Source organism: Geospiza fortis, unplaced genomic scaffold (assembly GCF_000277835.1).
Source record: "Geospiza fortis unplaced genomic scaffold, GeoFor_1.0 scaffold10, whole genome shotgun sequence".
NCBI classification, from domain to species: domain Eukaryota; kingdom Metazoa; phylum Chordata; class Aves; order Passeriformes; family Thraupidae; genus Geospiza; species Geospiza fortis.
Window position 1 is genome coordinate 2,064,813 of NW_005054326.1, and position 23,220 is coordinate 2,088,032.

Sequence of the window (23,220 nt, forward strand, 5' to 3'; positions counted from 1 at the left end):
AAATTTTAGTAATGGACTAATGTAATAAACATGGATACAAAGTGGATACTGAAAAACAAGCAAACAACCAACAATAAAAGCTCAACATAAAATAAAATAATAAAATAAAATACAACCAGCCAAAAATCCAGCACCTCCTGAACTCTACATTTTTTACTGCTTGTGAAGAAGAAGGTCAATACAAGCAAAAATACTGAAATCTTTTTTTGAGAGGTGTCCGTTGTAAAAAAAAATCTTTAAAAAACCCATTAATTCCTAATTAGGGAAAATGAATCGCTGTCAGAGTCCTTTTTACCTAAAATGCTTAGTTCTTAAACTGGCAGTGTCATGTTTTAAATGTTCCGTACGTCTGTAACCGCTGAGATCGTCTGTAACTTGCTGAGACCTTTAATGCGGTGTCAGCCAATATTTTAACTACAATAGCAACAATTAAGCGAGCGGGATTTTTAGAAACGTATTGTATGTTGTCTCCTAAACGCGGCGACACTGGGGCTCAGGGGGTTGTCCTGAATTTTGTTTGTTTGTTGTGTGCGGGTTTTTTGTAAGTTTGTTTGTTTCGGGGTTTTTGTTTGGTTTTTTTTTTCTGCCCACTATCAGTCCTTCAGCATCAACAGGCTTCCCTGAAAGGTACTGACAGTTTCGGGAATACTCCGTTACTTTCCCGTCATTTCCAGGTAAACTCCGATGTGGTCTCAGAATTATTTCCTGGATTTAAAGCCAATTGCGGCAAAGTAGCCCTTAATAGTAGAATGTTTACTGTCTATAATGTTGATTAGCTTCCCACGGGGAGCTGTCGTCTGGATACAGTTGTTTTTTTTTTTTTCTCTCCATTCTAAATGCTTCCAAATAATCCCGCATCCTTCCAGCAGAAAAACCGGGGGGGGCGTCTTCTAAGATGTTATTTAACGCAAAAAAACGACGCGTTTGAACGTCCACAAAGCGCTGATTTCGTGTCTGCTCTCAATCTATTACCTCAAATAACATCCCACGCTGTGTTCGGGGCAGGCGTTTGCTCTCCCGGCTCTTCCTGTGTCCTATTAATAGGACAAATCCGCCCGCGCATGACCCTTCCTACAAGAATTCGGCTGCGGTTTGCTTTGACTTATCGCTGCCTGTAAAATGGGTCCTTTAATTAAAAAAATACGAATATCTTTTCTCTTTCACAGCACTTCGATGGAGAGCTTGGGGTGGAAGAGCACCACGCGTGTGTACCTACAAATCAAGATAGGTACCGAGACTTGCCTGCATCTTGACAGAAATCTGCTGGCTTTTACTAAATAAACTGTGTTTAGTTTAGCATTTTTTATCCCAAGGAAGTGTGTTTTGGTTGGTATGCAAATAGCAGAGCGACAGTCACGGACTTGCCGCTAATATCCCCAAACTTTGTCAAGCATTGTCAGATCAAGACGTGAAATCACTTGCACAAAAAGCTTCCTTTTTAAAAGAGAAAAAAACCCCACCAAATAAACAGGCAAAAACAAAAGAACAAAAATATTTTTTAGAAAAAAATAATTAAGGAAAAAAGAAGTAATTAAACCTATGATTTGTTTTTAAGGTAAATTTGTGCTCAGCTGAGGAAGGAGCCCAGCAGCTGCTGCCCGCATGGAGAGGGTGCCGAGAGGAAGAGCTGCAGTGCAGGGCCAGCTGAAACCCCGCCACCATCCCCGCCACAGGGACATCCTCCCACCTGCGCACCCCGCGGCCTGCAGCCGAGACCCCCCCGCCGCGGGACCACCCCCTCTCAAAAAGCGGCTCCTGGCAAAAATCCAAAAATCCCGTCTCCTGGGAGGGGCTGGGAGATACATTTGCTGGAAGATGCTAGGAATGAAGGAAAAACAGCTGGTGAAGATGAGCTGGAAAGCTCTGTGTATTTGTCTCCAATTCGCATAAACAGCGCGCTCCACCCCCCTTTAATTTCAGGGGTTAAACCCAGAGTATATTTCCTCAGCAGGTACCTAAAGGAAGAACCCTGGTGTTCGTTCTACTGATTTGCTCTGTCGGTCCCTTTGCATTTAGAAGTGGGCTTTTGTGCATTTGTTTCTCACAAGAAGCTATTATCACTGTTAATGATAGCAAAAATGTAAAAAAAGATGTCAAAAAAATGTGAATTCATAGCCTGCTAGCAGAGAGTGCTCCTCACTCTCCTGGCAATTAAATTAAGGGTGTCGATTTGGGTTAGGGAGCATCCTTCAATTTTAAGGGAGAGGTGCTTGAAGTCAACAATGCCTTTTCTGTCTTGTTGTTTGATTGTTTTTCTTTTTTTTTCTTTTTTTTCTTTTTTTTTTTTCCCCCCAGGCTTTTCCCTTTTAGTATTTAAATGGTGTTGAAGAAGACATTTCTCCTCCGTGCTCGTTTAGGCTATCTCTCCCTTTGGAAACTCCAGGCGGGAGGGAAACAGACGCGCATGATTTGGGAGGTTTTCCTGTTTTTTAAAAATGTTTGTCATGCTGCAGCCATTATTCCGAGGATCCTGCGAGCTTTTCATTCACCGGCTTTCAGGGCTCCTTTCTTCATATTGCAGCCGGCCCAACTTGAGACTCCGGAGAAGAAATGAAAACCAAGTAAAAATAATAAGAATAAAAATAGAAAGCAGCTTCCCGCCTTTCCTCCCCGTCACCCCAAAACGAAGCTGCGCCCCAAGCCACGCTTCTCTTGGGGGATCAAATTACCCCTCTTTCCATCGGGACTCTTAAGAGTCATTTTATCTGCCTGAACTTTGGGACAAAGGTGTTTTTCCAGAGGAAATTTCCACTCCTGCTGCCGCCTCACACCAGAGGGCGCCAGGAGCCTTCCCAGGCTTTGCTGCCTCAAGTGCTGCTGGAAATTAACTTTTTGGGTGCTCTCCCTGAATGTTTTTCTAACCTTTCCCTTTTAAAATATACAGCTGGATTCCAACTTCTTTTTTTTTCCTTATAAAATGCTTGTTGGTTTGTTCTGGTTTGGGTTTGTAAGGTTTTTTTTCCCTGTCCTTGTAGTTCCCTTTCTCAGCTCTTCCAGGCCTTCACCCTACTGCAGCAGTCACCAGGACTCTCAGGAGATGAACAGCTTTACTCTGTCTCTGCTAACTTGATCCAAATGAAGTCACTGGATCACCTTTGTGTGACATTACCGTGCTGTCCCTCATAAATTTCTGGGATGAAAATTGTCTGGCTATGTTTGAGCTTAAAGGGTCACTTAGGGCTCTTCAAGCAGAACAGCAAAGCGTGGCACCAGAGGGGAAACAGGGTGGTCAGGCCCTGGCACAGGTTGCCCAGAGAAGTTGTGGCTGCCCCATCCCTGGAAATGTTCAAAGCCACATGGAACAGGACTTAGAGCAACCTGGACTAGTGAAGGGTGTCCTAGCCCACATATGCACAGTATAAGGTCTCCAACAGAGCTTATAATTCTAAATAAATTACTAAAAAGGAAGAGAAATAATAAGAAAGAGGAGAAGAAAGGATAATCTAAATATTAGGATATATAATTTCCACGTTTCCTGTAAACTTTCATCAAGAAGCTAGGTATGATTTTGCTATTCACATCTGAGGATCAGCAGAAATGCAAAATGCATGATCCAAATAATTATTTTAAAAAATCTCAGTGTAAAACATAAAAACCAACAAAGAAAAACATTTTCATTCTGGAGGCAGGTGGGAAAACTCAGTTGAAGATAAATGTTTGTCCTTGTGCTATTTAAATTGAAATATGGATATAAAAGTTTATCGGCCTGTTTGTTCATTTATATAATTTAATTTAGCATCTGTCAATCATAAAAAAAGAAAATGAATCAAAGGTTGCTGACTTTACTCAATCTCTAATCCCTTTAAAGGATCAGACTGTACTACTTACTTGCTAGTGTTGATTTTTATGTTTGAAGTATGTCCATAAGATGAGAATCTTTGTCTCAGAGCAAATGGGACGGTGTGTTGGATATTGTGAGAAAATATTTTAAAAGGCAACAGATGCCTTCCAATCCTAAACTTGGAAATACATGGTGTTTCTCTGGGCCCAGCATACTGTGTGTGGTGGAACTCTGACATTCAGGGGTCTCGGTGGATGTTCATGCCTGGCCATGGCACTGATGGATGCTTGATAACTTGCTTGATTTTTTTTCTTCTTTTTTTTTAAGGAGTAGACTTCTTGGAGAGACTTCTTGACTCTTGGAACAAAACAGAAAAAAATAATTTTAAATTCATCTTGGCCTTTATGCCACTTTCATTGAAGCTGAAAGTAACCCCCTTTTTGACTTTACTGGGAGCAGGACTGAGCCATTTGAAATGTTATTTTGTAATATAAATCTTTTAAGTCTTAAATATTTCCATACAGTGCAGCAATGAAGTCTCAAACGTCATCAGAAAGACTGCTTCTTGTTAGGTGGTTACAATGTGCCATTTCTGTTCAAATAACGTTTACAAATAAGAGAGACAAATACATTTGTACAATTTGGCAGTCTGACACTACAGTTGGGTGTTTGCAGCTTTTATACATTATGGTATTTCTGACAATAACTATAACTCTTTGGGTGCATAAAACAAAGCCCAGATGTTTTTCACCAGCAGCATTTCCTCATCAGGTCTCTTAGCTGAGCCTTACTGGAGTGTAGGGTTTGGTTAGAGCTAAGCTCAAATCTAATTTTTCCAAAAGTATGGAGGGACTGTGTACAAGGCAGGGGTAGGAAGAGGGAAGAGGGACACAGAAGGAGGAAACAGCCTTCTTCTCCAAATGTGCCAAGTCCACACCTGTGGGATCTTGGAGAACTCATCTTTGGAACTTATTCCCTCCTTGACAGTGGTTTTAAAAAGGATTAAGTGAGAGAACAGTTGCAGAAAAAGCCCTCAAAATACTACACTTTTGGAAGGTCAAAGAGGCTGCCTTCTCCAGATCTATGGGGGCTCCAGGGTTCAAATCTGAATCCTGAGCTGCTGTGATATCCTGCCCTTCTCATTCAGGAATACAACTTCCATGGATTAGTTGTTTGTTTTCCCTCAGCATTAGCTTGGCTGGGTAAGTACAACTGAGCAGCATTCATGTAGTTGTACACACCTTACCAGTGACCTCCTAACAGGGGGGTATCGTCCAAGTGAAAATTTACCTGATTTTTTGCCAAATACTACTACAAGTCTCACTTTTCTTTCTTTTTCTGGGTGTGTTGTGTCTTTTTCTGGGTGTGTGATGTCTTAACAGTAAGGTTTTCAAGGGAAGAACTGTCTTTATAGCTGGTGTCTTCATAGCATCTTGTGTAGTGGCCCAAGCTTACAGTTACTGAGTGATAAGATGCCCTCATCTGATGAAAGACAGACTGATCTTTTAAATCCATGTTTTGAAGTAGATGATGATTAACAAAGAGGGGGAAAAAAAAGGAGTGAGGGTGCATATACACTGTGGTAAGAAGTGAGACTTTTGTTGTCTCTGTGCTTTCCTTGTCTCAGGAAATACCTATGGCTCCTTGTAAGATGCACACAGCATAAAAATATTTTAATGTTTAAAGGTGTACTGCAAGGGGAATAAAAGCCAAAAAAGTCAAGCTATAAACCCATTGGAAGGAAGTATATCTTTGGGGGAGAGCTTTAAACTGCGGTCTTTTCAAAGGGGGAAAAAAATTGGAAATACTACTAACAAAGTCATGATAAAAGTAGAGAGAACAGAAAATAGTTCTACAATGGTACTTGTACATTTCATAACAGTTGAGTAAGCTTTCCTTCATGCTTTTGGCCTGATCTTGAAGAACATCTTAACTAAATATCTCTGAGGACTGTGGTGGTACCACATAGATCACATCCATGTGTTTGGGTCAAAAGTGGCCCCAGCTGTTAGAGGATAACTATCAGCAGAAACTCAAACTCCTTTAAGCCAATAGCAGCAGAGGAGTGAAAATGCTCTGTAATTATATCCTGAAAGTGTTTAGTGATATTTGCCTTTAATCACTGAAAGCAGTTCATTCCCTTGTGCTGCTGATTCAGAGACTTGCAAGCAGATCTAAAAACAGCTTCACATCAAAACACTGGGAAAACACAGAGATGGACATGGTGAATACCAGAATAGCTCCCAGGGTTACAGCTCTGCACAGAAATGCAAGCATGAAAGTGCTGACACATAAACCAGCAGAGCTCATTGGGCATTTTCTCACTGCACTAGCAAGAGTTATTGTAGTTATTCTTCAAATTAGTGCAATATGGCCCGTTTTGACTCTATTATCTTCCTTGAAATAACAAGGGATTCTCTCTGTGGTTAGAGTGAGTAGGATGGAAGTAGAGACCTCAGTGGGATTTTTGGGTAGGGAAGCAGGGTCTGTACACACACACTGGCATCAGCAGAGTCTCTGTGCCTATTTCATTGTTGCTTTTGTTTAGTTGCCTGTCTGACCATGTTTGTGTTTGCAGGAACCCCAAAGCACTGTCAAGTAACGTATGTGCAATAGGAGACTCAATACAATAAACTTTACATATTACCTGGTTTTCACCCAGTATACCTCTAACATTCCTCTTTTCACTAGTCCACCATGGCAAAATCCACTTATTTAATGTCAGTCTTATATTCCATTTTATTGTTGGTTTATGGCAAATTTATTTTGGATTAAACTTACAAGCATAAATGCCACCACTTAACAACAGTCCTCTGTCTATATTTGTGATACTTTCCAGTGCACTCTAGAGAAGCAAAATGTAAAAGATATGGTAAAACAGCCTCTTGTTTTGATGAAAAATTGCTAGCAGTCATAATGTAATTAACTTAACCAACAAGGCAATAAAAATTAAGTGCCCAGTTTATAAGTGATCCCATAGTAAGGCTAAATTTCCTAGAAGTTATACAGTGAAACATTTTCCATTAGGACATTCATAAAATTTTGTACTCAACAGCATCATTTCCTTGGGTCTTTTAGACTCCAGCAAGAGGGCTGTGGTTGAGAGAGAAGCAGTGATATACATGACCAAAAGGTTGCGTTCCATCAGTGGGAAAGCTTAGGGAAAATGACAAAAGTGTTATAGATTATATTTTTTTCTGACCAGACTTTACTTGAATGCTCAAATGATAGGGTCATTATTTTTTGTATTTCTGAGGAAGTAATATTTTTGCTACTTGTAAGTGACTGTTTGTAATTTTTGCTGTAATAATAAGCACCTATCCAATCAATCTTGATTTTTAAATCTCTTTTAGTCTCCTGAACAAATACGTTTACAAGAAAAGTCCAGTTTGTTTAGAATCATGCAATGATTTAGATTGCAAGGGACTTTGGAAGTCATCTGGTCTAGCCTCCTACTCAAAGCAGACCTAACCTATTAAGGTTTTCTTTCTTCCTTCCTTTCCTTTTTTTTTTTTTTTTTTTTTGGTAATAACTTCAGTGGCAGTAGTTCTTGCTGAAGAGCTTGGTCTAAACCACTTTCCATTTACTAAATTTCCTTTTTTGTCTTCTCTGCTATGAACATATCCTGTAGTTACCTTTTGAATCAGCAATCCCTGTTCATGACTTATTCTGCTCTTGCCTCTTGCATTGGAAAAGAACAGAGAATAATCTGAGTATCTAGGGTGAAATACAGTTTGGAAAATGTTCCTTCTTCCATGTTAAAAAGATTATAAAACCCTATTCTGAAGTATGACCATACTTCAAGGTTAATTCCTTGAATCTAAAGGTAATTAAACCACTCTTATGTTTTTAGGCTCAAAAGAAAATTGTTTTCTATATATTTCCAGAGATGATGAGCTGCTGATTTATGATTCTTCTTAAATTATAGGAGAGCTGAACAAAATATGAAACCTAAAGGCTTGGCTTTACTCTCAGCTGTTCTGGTATAATTTGAGCTCAGCTCCTCCAGTGTTGATGAATTTATTCCAGTTCTACACTGCTGTGACCAAACCAGAATTTATTGTATAGTTTGCACGAAAGAATTGGACCTTCTTCCTGTTATCTTACATGATGAGCTTTCTCTTAGTTGATCTATAGTATCTCTTTCTCGCCCTTTCCCTATTTTATAATTTTAAAAAGTGTTTATTTTCAAGAGAAAATGCCAAACTCTACCTGAAAAACTGTATTACCCACTCAGTCTTGCAAACTGTTGGTTTTTAAAGGGGAGCTCTTTGCAGACCATGAAACTTAGGAAGGATCCTGTGGAGGATTTGGTCATGTTTAGAAACCATCCAGAGTAGCTATGACAACTTCATATCCAGGGGCCAAGATCGTGTCCACATACCAAATATCTGACACTATCCAAGATCCTTATCCAATGTGAAGAGGAAACTGTAAAACTATCATTGCCTAAAACAATCCCTAGAGAGAGCATTGCTGGTTCTTAAGAAGATTTTTTGACATCTTAAATACAGCTTTTTCTTAAGAGATCTGAAACAGGAAACTCGTGAAAGAAAAGAAAATAGTGAAATGAATAAGGTATCTATAACTCTGGAAAAACAGGTTTCCATCTGTGTCTCTTCTTTGTTAGTGGCTGTGATTTCTCAATGAACATTTAGTTAAATGAACTTGGAGTGTTCTAAAAGCTTCTGAAATATATCAATATCATTTGCTTTGGTTTATATTTTAAGTGGGAGTGGCATCCACTCGGGGTTTCAGCTCCCTCTAATCTGGATCAGGTAGGATTAATGCTAAATGCAGTTGAGGAAGGAGCACTGAGGGATGCTGATTGCAGCAAAAGTGGCTGGTCAAGGTCTATTCTATTGCCTGGTTCAGGCAGTTCAGAGGCTGACTGTGGTTTTTTGGTATTACACATGGAAGTGAAGCTTCTAAGGTATAAAAATCTGCATTTCTATGCAATGAATATATTGGCTTCAGCATCTTCAGCCTGTTCTTTTTGGTAAAAGCCAGGCTCTGTGATATTTCTCCTAGTTATTGATTGTTAATATAGTTTCTTCTTCCTGTCCCTGCACAGCAGTGACATTTTTACATCCTGCTGTATTTAATCCCTTTCTATTTTTCTGGATTTGGCAGAGTTCTGCAACACAGGTTTTTCTAAAGGGAGTCCTGGAAAATGCATTACAAAAGGTACTGATCTAGAAACCAGGTGAATAAATGGTGTTTTGGTTTTGGCAGCCAAGATAAGATTTTGCATATGGGTTCAGGTAGAATCAAACTCAAACATTTTAATAATGGCACATTAACATGACTGTCTTTGGCAAAATATTTCTGACTACTCTTCATGAAAGTAAAAAGACACTGATATATCTGGATAAATAGGAGCAGATGGTAATTTTCATCATTCTTCCTTTTCCCTGCTTTTACTAGCAGCCCAGTGAGGGAGAACTAAAAGACAAAAACTCCTCTTAAGAGAATTTGGATCAGAAACTGCAAAATAGATATCCCAGCTTATGACTTAACCTTTGCCCTGTGGGGTCATGCTCTTGAATGCTCTTCATCTACTTGATTAATAAAGCCAAAGGATTTTCATCACTGAAAAAAAATGTTCAGATGTGTTTGCCAGATTTTACATGAGTTAAGGGCTGCTTTGATTTGTGAAAACTGCATTTTTGGTGAACACATTCTTATTCAGGAAAAGCTCTCCATCGTGATAATGGTTATCTGCAAGTCAATGTTAACTTGGCAACCTTCATGGTTTGGCAGCAGATTTTAGCTTTACATAACACTGAGTTATTATTATTGTATCATATTGCAGCTTTTATGAAGTAATCAAGTTTTCAAATGTTGGGGTTTTTTTAAGTCAGGGAATGCAACAGGCTTTTTACAGGCATGTGACTTTATGCTCTACATATCCTGTACAGTTCATTACATTTCATTTAAAATACAAATCAGATCAAGGCAAGTATCTAGTAATCAAAGATATCTATTATACCATCTGAATACAGAGTCTCATTTTATGTTTCAAGATCTTTTTCATTCTCCACATTTATAAAATGCCCAGTGTTAATATTGCACTGGCATATTGTTAATATTGTATTGGAGTTTTTATGTTTGACACAAGACTGAGGATGTTGGACCAACCTTGATTCAAAGTATCTGTAATATGAGGAACACAATTTCTCTCAGTAAAGATGCTTTGTTTTTAAATCAAGTGAATCAGAAAAAAAAGTACCTGTAAAAGGCTAAAAGGTCCTTAAGGATAGTGGAAGATGCACTTGGTGACAACAGTTCATACAGAGTAAGACCTCCAGCTTACATTGGGTCTTCATACAAAGAGGTTTTTTTGGTTCAGCAAGGTTAATGCTTATATCAAAAAGATACACAATATTAACAAGTAAACAGCTAATCTGGCATAAATGCTTGATGTCTTGATTCCTTTCTAAATGCATATTAATTTTGTGTAACTTTCCTGTCCCTGTACTGGAATTGAAAGTATGACATCTGTAAGACCAGTAATTAAACTTTTATTAAAAAAACAAAACAAAACAAAACAAAACAAAAACCAAAACAAAAAAAACCAAACAAACAAAAAAACCCAAAAACAAAAACCAACTTTGCATGGCAGTGGTCCTATTTCTGTTTTCTAAAGCTGAGGTTGATTCTGCTGTAATGTGTATCCCAATGCCATGTCTCTCACATACCAGCAGTAACAAGAAGATTCAACAATTGCCTTGTTACTGCAAAAATCAAATGCTTCTTTCTCAGAAAACTCATAAACATTTCTGACCTTCCTGTGATCCATCAGCATCACCAGTTTTCCCACCTCCTTTTTTGGAGGACACAAGTTAAGTTTTTTTGTAGTTGGAGTTGAGGGACAAGACAGCTCATTGCTACGTGCAGAGGTAATGGAGTTTTTGAATCAGACATGTTTCTTACAGGCCTACATTAGAAACTTCTGCTCACGTGCTGATGTTAGCCCGGTTCTGAAAATAAAATAAATCCCACCTGCCCAGTGGAGCTCAGCCAGCAAAGTTCCTGGTGTGGACACAGCTGTGCTGCCAGGAAAAGGCTGCTGCCAGATTAACCTGTTGGGTTTAGAGCCTGGTGTAACTATGATGGCATAAAATCCATAAAATCTCTTTCAGCTGGCAAACGTTGGACAGAGCTCTGCTGTTGTGGCTCTGTAATGCTCACAGGGACTGTACCTGCAGACACTGCCCTGGTGTGACAGCAAAGGGGACACAAAGACACCAAGAGTCATTGCCAGGTCTGCTAGTAGATGTTCCTTTGGACTGTGGGAGCCCCTTTGAAAACTTCCCACTCCCTAAATCCATCTTTTCCCCCTGGGAGATACATTTCCTATGGGTGCAGGAACATCTGCTGATGTGACTCGATTTTCTTTGCCTCAAAAACACTGAGTATTTATTGCCCTTGCCCTGGCAGCTAAGTGCTAAAGAATCTGACCCAGGAGGATTGCTCTGTGTAGTAGAAAGGAGTTGGGTCTTCAGCCAGATCCTGGTGGGACTATGAATGCCTTTGGTTCTTAGCAGATACCTCAGTAAGAACTCTCTGCCTGCTTCACAGTCACAGCAAGAGGACTGCACAAAACCATAACCCAGCACTATGTCAGGTTCAAAGTGTTTCTTCTGTCATCACATGCCTTAGGTTATCAGAAAACCACAGAGAATTACAGCAGTGAGGAAATATTCAAAGATCAGCCCAGGATCAGTCTGAGTGACAGGTTATGATTGTGTTTTTACTCAGCTTTCTGTCTCTGATACCTGTTGATGTAGGTAATGGTTGAGTTCATGGGGGCCAGCAGCTTCAGGACTCTTTAGTGTATGTGGACTTGTTTGATTACTCTTTCTTCCTCAGATGAATGTGAGAAAGTTTGGGTGGGTTGCAGCAGTGGCAGACAAAGAAACGTGACTGTGATGGTATTTGACCAAAATTAATTGTCCAAAGCCCTATAGCATGGAAAAAACATCACTGGACAATGACACAATAGGAGTTAGTGGAGTGAAGAAGCTGAAGAGGGAATGATTGTTCACTTTTTTCTGCAGTATGAGAAGCAGAGGGCATCAAATAGAGTTTTAATTACTCAATACTTGGAAAATATCTCTGGTTCCTGAGTAGAGGTGTTTGAGTCTGGACGAGACAAGTACCAGAGCACGGATCTTAAACACTCGGCCTTTGTATGGCAGCTGTTTCCACTGTTATTTTCCCCTCATCAGGAACAAAAAACCTGAATGCCCTCCTTCCCTGTCCCATGAGGAAGCTGACAAAGAGCTGCTCTGAAGAGAAGGAGGTGAGGCTGCAGGCAGGGAGGATAACAAGAATGGGAAGAGGGGACAACTGCTTCCAGAATTCTGGAGGACCTGTAGCTGCAGCCTAGCACATGTGGACCCTACATGCACCCATTTTCCCTTGTATTGAAATAGTAAACATTTTGGTTGAATATTAGGAACTAGTCATGCTAGTTATTGTTAACAAACAGATTTGATAAGGTGGCTATTTAAAATGCATATAAGTGTGAAGTTCTGACATGATTGAAATGAAAGTGTTAGTGAGTGAAACAAATTTTGATAATCTGTATGATACAGCAAGCTTCCAGTTTCCTATTCCAATTGAAGAAGAAAAAAACCCAATCCCTGTATCAGAACTTCTAAATTAACCTTCTGAAAAATCAGTTGCTTCAAAACAGTATCCAAATCATAAGATACAGCAATCAAACAGAATATTTTAGTGATTCTCTTATTGGGAGAAACCTGATTGTTGGCCAGAGACTGACAGGCCAGCAACCAAGCCTTTCCCTCACACTGGTGTTTGGAAATGGGCAGGGAACATGCCTTCCACCATGGCTTTCCTGCCATGGAGGGAATGGTCTAACACCAGTCTAGAGACAACAGCACATCCTAGAAGCTCAGAGGTGGAAGAGTGAACCACGACAGAACATGAAACAGTTTTCCAAACTAGAAAAGCCTTTTTTTAAAAAAGTATTTTTAATCCACATATTTCAGAACATGTCAGACAATTGATTAGCAATCTGTTGCTGAAGTGATGTATTTATCTGATGCATGGTTTCACTTAGCAGCTACAACACGTACAGCAAAGAGCTGAAAAAAAAATGAACTGGAACTCTATACAACATCTTTTATTCAAAACAGATGTATTACTTGGTATATGTTTAACATTCTCCTCATAATCCCAACTTGATCCTTAACCATCATGCATTAGAATGTTGCTTTTAAAGAAGATGAAAATGGGCTGCTAAAATGCTGCCCATATAATCTGGATTATTTTCAGCCCTGTTGTTAAAGCTTAGAGATAAAATTCTCTTTTGAACTAAGGTTGAAGGCATTGTGTTTGATATATTGGTATAATTCCTGCAATATAAATACTCATAAATTAAGTTAGTGGTATGGTATGATTTCCTGTAATCTGTTTCCAGAATCAATATTTTATTGAATGAACTTCTTATTTTAACTTCTCATTTACTGACCCAGTGGTGCAGCTGTAATGTGTGCTTGATCGCTCACTCTCCTTTATGTTTTTTTTTAACAGACCTGACTCTGCAGCAGTGTAGATGGGGCAGGTTTTTAGAAGCATTGCACTTAATATTGTGTGAAAAGAGAATGAAAATAACACTATCATGCCCTAATGTAGAGACTCCCATCTTAACATCCTGTAGTAATTTAGAAAATGGCTCTGTAATGTTACCCCCATTCTATGGGCAGGAAGACTGGAGCCATGATTATTTCCTTCTTAAAGGATGCTTAACTTTAAGCACCTCCTATTATATTTACTTTTCTAAATGTGGATTTTATTTTTAAAAATCCTTTATACATAGCAATTTTCATTTAGTTAACTACCTAAGATTTATTGCAAGCTTCTGCCAATGAGTGTGTGACCTCATGCACAGCAAAAGATTGCTAATTCTGAGCAGGTAGAATTATCTCACCTTTTGGGAATGTGCTAATGAAGATGCTCAGCAGTGGCTTTGGTGGCTGGGATCCATTGGCACGTGATGGCTCAGCCTTCTGCTCTGGGTTTAGCCTTGTGACTTCCTGGGCAAGCCAAATTTCAAGCAGTGGGATTGCCATGTGCTGCTCTGGTTTTAGCCTCTTTCACTTTGCATTACAGGAGCAATGAATTATTTATTATTAGTAATCATATTAGTAGGGTTAACCCTTCTGCTGTATATTCTCCTCAGCAGGCAGTCTTTGATCTGCTCCTGAGGCAGAGGTAGTGACAAAGAGAGATGGCAATTTGAAATTGTTCCCTTGGTTGACTTTTGACAAAACTATGACTGCAGAGAAGCAGATTTGTGCTTTCTTCCCATCCCTTGTACGTAATTATACAATTCCCATACAACTCTCCCCAAGTCAGCTGTTTCCTAGAGGCATCTGCCCTTCCTCAGTAAAACCCAAAGAGAAATCAGCTTTCTTGTTAAAAATATAGAGAGGAGGAAAGAAGAGCATGCATTTCAGGAACATTTTAGAGGTTGGCTAAAACAAAATACAATAAAAATGGAAAACCCTACAATGAACACTTGAAAAAAAGCAACCAAAAATATTTAGTGGTTTTGGTCCTTATGATCTTACATTTGATGGTTTTCTGCATATCCTGTGAAAGAAACCTTGTTCTGAAAGCAGAATTGCAGCTTTTATCACTTAACCATTCCTCATAATATAGATATGCTGGAAATATGAAATCTAACATCTGAAAAAAGAGAGCATAAAAAGATTCCAACATTTAAAAAAAATAAACCAAAGTTTCAAATATTATTTTTCCTTCCAGAAAACCCTGTGATTTTTCCTAATTCTTAGTATTAGAATACAGAAATACTTATTTTTAATAATGTTAACTACTTATTTAATAAATTCTTTTATAGCATATTTATATAAAGTAAAAATACCTCAATCAGCTCGGTAGCAATGCATCATTCCTGTGCTGTGTCCTTTTCAGGAACACAAAAATTAGCAGTAATCAACATCATTCCACACAGACCTTCAAGTACTCCAGGTCTGCTGGGAGCTTTGGGTTGCTGCAGCAAAACCTGTTGCTGTGTCTCTGAGCTGCAGAGCCAATGATTTTATGATTTCCCTCTCCTCAAACAGATCCTCGCTCCCTTTTTTCTTTGCCCTTGCTTGTTCTGTGTCTGTGCTTTATAAGCTACACCATATTTAAGAATGCATTGATCCCACTGTGGGTTTTGGGGGCGGAGGGGGGAATGCAGTGGAAGTACTAACAGAAAAATTGCTCTTTCTGTGGTGGCCAGAAAAACTGTACTAAACAAAACTGCCTTTTTTTTTTTAATCAGCATTTAAAAAGTATTTTCTGATGTGGTAAAATCTGTTATATAGATGGAGTTCAAGAAGGTGGAGGGTATGTGAAAGAACACATTATAAAAGGAAAACTGGATTGTTTCACAGTTAGGGGTTCTGTACCTAAAATATCCCTACAGATTAAATTTCCAATTTCTTTGTTCTCAGACATTTTGTTCCAGATGGGCAAACTGAGAATGAACAAGGTTTAAGTTGAAGCCTTTGTAGAAGCAGCCTGAATACTCTAACTTGCACATTCTGGTCTGTAGGTTTATAGGGGGATAATGCTGCCATAAAACTCCAAGACAGCACAGATATTCTGCCAACCTGTTTGTAGTCCTGATCCTGAGAAATCCTGATCCTGATCCTGAGAAATCCCCTGAAAACAGTGAATACTGACCTCATGTAAGGAAGATATGAACCTCATCCCTAGTGTCAGTTTCCTTCATAGATTTGTCCAGCATCATTCTGGATGTTTCCAAAGAGTGTAAATTCCATGAAGAGTGGTGTCATTCTCCAGTGGAGGTTAAAATGGCATTTGTGAGATCTGATGTTCCAGAGGGCAGCCATGTAATGCTACAGAAGGAAGGAAACTGGCCTCCAAAAGATACCACTGTAAGAAAAAAAGCAAGGAAAAGCCCAGTCCTAGAAAAAAAAAAACAGAACCAAAAAGTGTGGAAGTCTGGTGAAACAATGATTGGGAGCTAAATAATATCAGTTCTGTATGCTTTTAATAAATAGTTGGAAAGTTGGAAACTTCCATGAGAAGTTTCTGTTCAGTTTTATCTCAGTGACAGAAGTTGCTCTTTCCCTAAAGAGTTGAACTTCCTGAGCTGGCACATGTTGGAAGTTTTTTTTTCACTGGCATAGGAAGCTTTTTTTAATTTTTTTTTTTTTGGTAAAATACTTCACATTTATGTTCTCACTTCAAACAGCATTGAAGGCATACGACCCTGCTGCAGAGCCCTCTGAAGACACTGAGATCTGCACACTGACCTCTACGAGTTTTAGAGCACGTCCTTTTTTTGTGCTCCTTTTGTTTTAATTACTTGCCACTTATATAACAGGAGCCCAAAATTCAGGGGACTCAACACACACAAAGAATATGCAGTCCAGGATGGAAAGGGAAGGAAACTGTGTCCAGCAAAACCAACAACCTCTGTTTTCCCTGCTCCAGGCTGAGTAAGCCTGAGGAAAGTTTTCCAGCCCTGCACTGAGAGCTCGCTGCCGGGTTCCTGCTGCTCCTGGTAAACCACTCTTCATCTACTCTGCAATCTACAGAATAAAGGAACCAGATAATCAATGACACTCTCGTCTGTCCATATTTAAACATTTATGGGAGAGATGTTGACAGATGATCTCACCATCTAAGCTCCCTTTGTAGCTGATGGAAGGACAAAGACACTTCTGTCTCATGTTTTTCTATACCCATTTGCAAGTAAACAAAGGGGTATGCATATATACAAATGTTAAGGTTATTTTAAATGGTGTCATGACAAAACTTGAAGAATAGAATTAGGTGCTCTTTCCTGGCCTTGTTTTTCTTCTCTTCTGTTTTGCCAGCGCAAAGTGAAGTCAGTGGGTTTTGTGTACCAGAAGAATAAATCTTTTGAAACTCCAGCAAAAAATATGTACAGCAGATACAAATAAAATTCAGGGTAGGTGGCAGGCACCTCTCTGGGCTTTGTTTGACTGGATATTCTGTTCACAACCAGCCGTTATATTAAGTATGTAGGAATACCTACAGTTAACATAGCTGAAACTTTATTTTGGACACATTAATGAGGTGTTCAGTGTTCTGCTTCTCTTCTGGGCTTTTGCATCACTGACTCAAAAGCTGCACTGTTGTTAATGCAGAGAGGCTTTTTTGTCCTGTGTCCAGTTGATCAGCCTTCCCCCTATGCCTCATCCTGCAGTTTCCCTCTGAGGGAGAGCTGCAGCTTGAGAGTCACAGACCTCAAGGAGTGCTTAGTTTACTGAGCAGAGATGAAACTGCTGCTGTGTTTGTACAAAGCCATTTATCTCAGTATAAAATCAGTATCTTGTTCGGGCCTAGAAACTTTTCTGACAAGGCTTAGCTGAAGTCTCAGCCCTCCTTCAACACATGTGATTTTGTCCATCATGAAGGTTGCAAAAACATCTGTCCTGGCACACAGGGATCCCTGTCTGGGATCACAAGGAGAATGATTAAAAACCTGGAGGACAGACATTTCCCAGTCTGAGCTTTCTGCCATGGAAACAGGCACTATAATGCAAACCTGACTGATCTGTTGCAGGGAAAGAAAAAAAAAAAAAAAAATAACAGAAAATGTCTTTGTAGACAGTTGCTGTTCCCTGGTTGCTCCTGAGCTGATGGAGCCCTCTCATGTTTCATTAATGCAATCAGTGAGTTACCACTGTTAAGGCAGCCAGAGATTTGGGGGAGCCCTTGAAGGCAGACAGAAGGAAGTATTATGTACTTAGGAGATCTGTGTTTGTCTGATAACAGCCTAGGCCAATTTGTAGGCCTATGGCATATCTACCCAGCACTGGAGTGCCATGAAGGCTTTTTTTATTGTGGCCTTGGTTGCTTTGGTAGAGTGAGCTCACAGAGAGGGGGAATAGGCTTAGGAGCCTCCTGGGCTCAGGGCCCAGCTGGCCTGGAACAAGCAGAACCATCCTGCCTGTTCCTGCAGGATGCTGTGTCTCTGTGGGCGCAGCTGGGCTCTGCTGCTGCCCAGGTTCTCCTCCCCTGGGCAAGGATGATGGGAGGATCTGCATCCCACAATTTAAAACCTACTAATTTAATACAAAAGTCTTGTATTACAGTAAACTGGTTGTTTTATCCACAAAAAGCCTTTATCCCATTACTGATATTTGTGCCACATTTACATAAAGTTTACTGATGATGTCTTTCCTCTTGCATATTTATGTGTTTCATGGTTGAGCACATCTGTGGAATTGTTTAGATATCAACAAAACTAATGCAATACAAGAACTCTGATCTCACTGTGGCTTTCTCTCATAATATCTCTGGATATTATGCTTCAATTATTCCTAAAGGTAGGTTTCAGCTCCAGGCTGTTCCCTGCTCTGCTACCTCATGGGGAGAGGAGTAATCTGATGAAGACATTTGGGATGTCTTCATCATGTCAATGACATTTAGGTGTCCTGGTCAGCTACAGGAACCAGTAAGTCTACAGACAAGACGTGGGTAACCTATTGAGCCCAGCAATTGACACATCCTCATGGAGCTTTATCTTCAGAGGATTGCAGAATCCCCTTTGTGGAGCTTGCAGGCCTGAGGATTCCAGGCTAATTGGCATTGATCCTTAATGGGAGATGGGTGTCTCCTGTGCCTCTGAAAAGTCTGACTGGAGAAAGTCACTTTTCTCTATCTTAGCAGCCAGTTCTTTCATCACTTTTTTCACACTTTCTGCCTCTGTGAGAACATCATGATCCTACACGAGGGAGGAATCTAACTCTGAATGGCCCTGGTTGTCATCAGTTTAATGAAACTGTTCAAATAAGGAAAGAAATGCTACATGATGGTGCTTATCCATGCTTGTGACAAAACTGCATCACAGCAGCTGTTGTACCAGCTTCCCTGGAAAATTATCTACCGAGTAGCTTTCATCCTCATAAATGCACACAGGAGATTGGTCAGACTGGTGCAAGCCCTCAAAAAAAAAAAAAAAGTGCTGTATCATGTTACTAATTTCTAGTTTTTAAATCTTCACAGGTGGAGAAGGCACAAATTGATCAGTACAAAGTCCTGAATTGGGGGAAAAAAAAGGGCTCAATATATATCAGCTGATCAAAGGTGCTTGGGAGCGTCCTGGGCTCAGGGCCCTGGGAACAGCCAACATCTGCATTAGCAAACTCCAGGGTGTTTGCATGCAAATTGTCAGGTGTTTGAGCTGCCAGACTGTGGCCAGGATTTATCTGGAAGAGTTTTGGTTGGCCCAGGCTAAGCAGTGCCAGTGAATGTGGTCATGGCACAGTCAGTCCTGTCCCAGGGCACGCAAACAGTTCAGGCACTGAATTTATTCACCTGTGTGAAGGTACAAATTTCCATGGCCCCTTGGTTCTCAAACATGCCAAAGCCGTGGTGTCACTTATGGCCCTCAGCCACTGCTGGTGGCCTCTCTGGAGAGATGAACCCCCAATTCTTTACAGAAGGCCGTGGACAAGGCTGGACTCAGAGGCTGTGCAGCCTCCTTGCTCAGAAGCTTTCAAGAGCCAGCTGGGTGAAGCCCAAGCTGGTCTGACCACACAGCTGTCTCCACGTGGAGCAGGAGGCTGGACTTGGGCCCCTTCCAACCTGAATTATTCTCTGGAACAGGGTTGATCCTTTGTGAATCACTGAGCTACCCCCACCAAAAGACACCTGGATGCTCAGGCAGTGTCAGTGAGGTGATGGCTGCTTTACAGCAGCATCCATAAAGAATGGCTGTGAATTGATAGGAAATATGGGCAGATTTTAAATGGAAAAAACACAAGTATAATAAATATCCCATTTTATGTCAGTGAGTTAATGCTGAGAAGGTAGAAATGAATATCAGATGTTCTTTTTTTTTCCCCAAAGCCTAGTTAACTTCATAGACAGAGATTATCATAGAAGCAGTTCATGAATAACCTTTTTCAACAACAGGATTTGTGGCTTGCATATCACTGTGGTAACACTACTGCAGCTGCTCTTTCAGCAGTTTGGCTTGCACCTATGACCTTTGTCACAGACATTTCTTTTATGAAAAATCCTCTCTTAGGATTTTCCTGCTGGAGCCGAGAAGTTCAGCCACAAGATGTAAACAATAGATTGTCTGCTGAACTTCTCAGCTCCAGCAGGAAAATACCAAAAGAGGAGTAGTTAGTGGCCAATCCAGGACTGAATTCTCTCTGACAGAGTCGGAGAGAGCTCCTTTGTTTTCATTCTTTACTTTTCTATTCTTAGGTAGCAGGTTCTGGAAACCCTCCTTTCCTTTTCTTTTTAGTATAGTTTAAATAGGTGTATATATCATAAAATAATAAATCAAGCCTTCTGATCATGGAGTCAGATCTAGGTCTCTTCCTTCATCCCAAGAACCCTTGTGACCACCGTCACAGACCTTCACCCAGCAATTAAAATACATGTCCTGAGTAGTGTGGTGTTTCAACATCCAGAATTTCCTGGGTAGGCTGCAAATCCTGAAGTATATATTTTTGCAAGTCATTGATGTTTCTGAACCTTTTTGCATAATTGTGCTTCTTACTCTCCTTTCTACCTTACAATATCTCAACATAGTGTATTTTTTAAAAAGCCAAGAGCCAGGTGGAGTTCCCTGGGAAATAGAAGAACTGCAAATACTTCTACTCAGTATTCATTCAGTGGCATTGTCCAATACTATATTACACAAGATTAATGATCTAATGTAGCTTGACATTTTACAAGAACATGAAGCATCAGCCAAAAACTGTCGTAAGACATGACACCAGACCTAGAAAGCACTGTAGAGTGATAACAGGCTAATTAGATGTGTCTGTTTGTGTTACTGGCAGGCAATGAAAGGCAGCCACTTCATCCTCCCCTCCACATTCACCATCTGAACCTGTTGTGAATGAGGGACCAAAGCTGTGAGTTACTCAGCCTCTTTGTCAACAGCAGCAAGGGACAAATTCTGTCCCTTACCCAGTGCAAGTCATTATTTATGGACTTAGCAGGAGCTTCTGGACTACTCACTGTATTCTGACAAGCCTGGTGTCTTCTGAAAGTAGCTGCCACTATTCCCATTTTGAGGCTGTAGTACTGATGAAAGGCAGTCATGCTCCTCTGGAGTGGCGATGTAGTTATTAAGAAGTAGCCTAAATGTAAAAGATAAACCCTGACAACAAGTTTTAATCACCAGCAGCCTGGGCTAAATGTGAAAGATGAGCCTGAAGTTAAAATACCATCCATTTCATAGGCCTTTCCTTTCCTTTCCTTTCCTTCCCTTCCCTTCCCTTCCCTTCCCTTCCCTTCCCTTCCCTTCCCTTCCCTTCCCTTCCCTTCCCTTCCCTTCCCTTCCCTTCCCTTCCCTTCCCTTCCCTTCCCTTCCCTTCCCTTCCCTTCCCTTCCCTTCCCTTCCCTTCTTCATTAAACACTGTTTTGTACAGGTCATTCTTTTTTGGGGTTTTCCATTCAATATGGACAGTTTGCCTCCTTTTCCCAGCTTCTGACCCCACATTTTCCTGAAGAGATGTGGTGTGACCCAGCTGTGCCAGAGCCCTGGAGGTGTCAGGGTTGAGTGGGATGAATTCTGAAGACTTTGGTCATGGATTTGAATTTTGAATTTTGCTCTTGTGCAAAATTCACCTGTGACAGGCTGCACATGACTCTTGCTCTGGGTTCTCTGGTTTTGGTGCAGCCATGTGCCTGAGTACAAACTGATAGGCCACTTGGATCTGATCTAGCATTTGATTTTCCTACTTTTCCCCTTTTCCTGCACTAGGAAACTTAAAGCTACTTCCTAAAATCATAGTATGGAAGGATGCAAATAGAGGTAAGCTGACAGTGATAGCTGCCTGGCCCCATCTAGTCATTAAAAAAGAGGAAAAAAAGTATCATAATTCAGTATATCTTTTCTTTCTCTTCCACATTGTTTCCATCATACATCATATTTCTTGTATCCTACTAGCTTTTCAGTAGGAAAAAATAGATTTATCTTCATTGACATTAATCTAACTTAATCATAGGAGAATAAGAGTGCTAAATTAGGCATACACTTAGGATTTCTGTATCAAAACCCCTGTAATAACGAATCCTTTTCCACATAGGGTTGCCCTTTAAAAACCAGGTACAATTTATGTAGGCACCTGATCCTTGTGTCCTTTTAGAACACCTCCTGTATAATTACACCAAGGACACAGCTTTAGTTCTTCTCTCACTGAAGTCAGGAGGAAAATCTCTGCTGTCTGTAATAGAGAAGGAGCCAGTGCTACTTAAAAGTACATAGAATTTTTTCATCTGGTTTTAGAAAATAAGCCCCAATTCTCCCCCTGACACACTGAGTCTGAGCTTTCCCCACAGACATTTCCCTGAAGCTGATGTTCAGTTTACAGTGGTTGTGATGTTCTAAATCTTCGTTGCTGATTACACAGAGTAGCCTTGCCAGATGAAGAGGCAAAGGAAATGTGGGTGTCTGGTTTTCAGTCCTTCCTCTCAGTATTAAATTAAATATCTTTCTAGTAAAAGAAGGCTTGACCCAAATGCTGCTGAAATGGGTGGAAAAGCACCCACTGAGAAGGGTTTCTAGTGAGGTGCACCATTCTGAAGACAACTGACTCACACACAGCCATTCCTTCCTGGTAGAGATTTGCAGCTGGGGCTAATAATAATCTTAAATATTCTTTCTAATAAATCTCCTGTCATATGTTTAGTATGTGCAGTGTTAACTTACATTTCAAGCACTACATATGTTTATCTCTATTGGGAGTTATCAGATGTAAACACCTCAAAATGCTGTGACTATTTAACCCTTGCAAACTAAGACAATTCTGTAGAATTCAACTCTCTGGATAGAATTATTTCCCCTTTCAGCATCTTTTGATGGAAGGAAGTTAACACTGGCCTTTGAAAATGGTCTTTATCTGGTTCTCTAAGAGACACCATCATTCTAGTTCTTTGCTTTTACCTTTTTTTTTTTCCTGGAGCATCTCTAAATATCATATTATCTGCCAAAATCCCATATAAATGGGAGTTTTGAACATGTACTACATATTTCCCAATGCAAATTTTCCTTAGAAGTAAATTTCTGAGTAAATTTTCCATTTCTTATATTCCTCTTGTCTATCTGTTTCTGGCAGAAGCAAAATCCCACTGCTGACTGAGGGACAGGACATAGGGAAGAGGACATGGATATGTCACTAAAATCTCTTCCTCCTCCTCTTCTTCCTCCTTGTAACGAGTCACATTTTGCAGAATTGGTGTCAGCTGTGAAAGCAGAATAGGTTTTCTTTCAAAGGCTCACTGAATTTTGGACTGAGGGAGGGGTTTAATCCTGGCCCTCTCCCAAGCAGGAACACATCCTGAAAGTCGAACTAAGAGTCTCTCTCTGAAAAGCACGTTGGCATTAGCGAGCACTCTCCTGTCACTGTGGGATGCAGCACTTTAAATCA

At 40.2% G+C, this 23,220-nt stretch overlaps 1 long non-coding RNA gene across 2 annotated transcripts; it reads right to left on the minus strand.

Annotated features, from left to right (window-relative positions):
• Positions 1 to 2,257: 2,257 nt before the first annotated feature.
• On the minus strand, positions 2,258 to 14,820 carry LOC115947872. 2 transcript variants are annotated; one of them, XR_004081728.1, is made up of 3 exons: positions 14,700 to 14,820; positions 3,829 to 4,138; positions 2,258 to 2,537 (listed from the first exon to the last, which is right to left on the minus strand). It is a non-coding gene; the product is annotated as an uncharacterized LOC115947872 (long non-coding RNA). The 2 variants fall into 2 exon arrangements; XR_004081729.1 differs by lacking the exons at positions 2,258 to 2,537; positions 3,829 to 4,138 and adding exons at positions 13,891 to 13,911; positions 14,386 to 14,503 and having other exon boundaries at positions 14,700 to 14,818.
• Between the last annotated feature and the right edge of the window lie 8,400 nt (positions 14,821 to 23,220).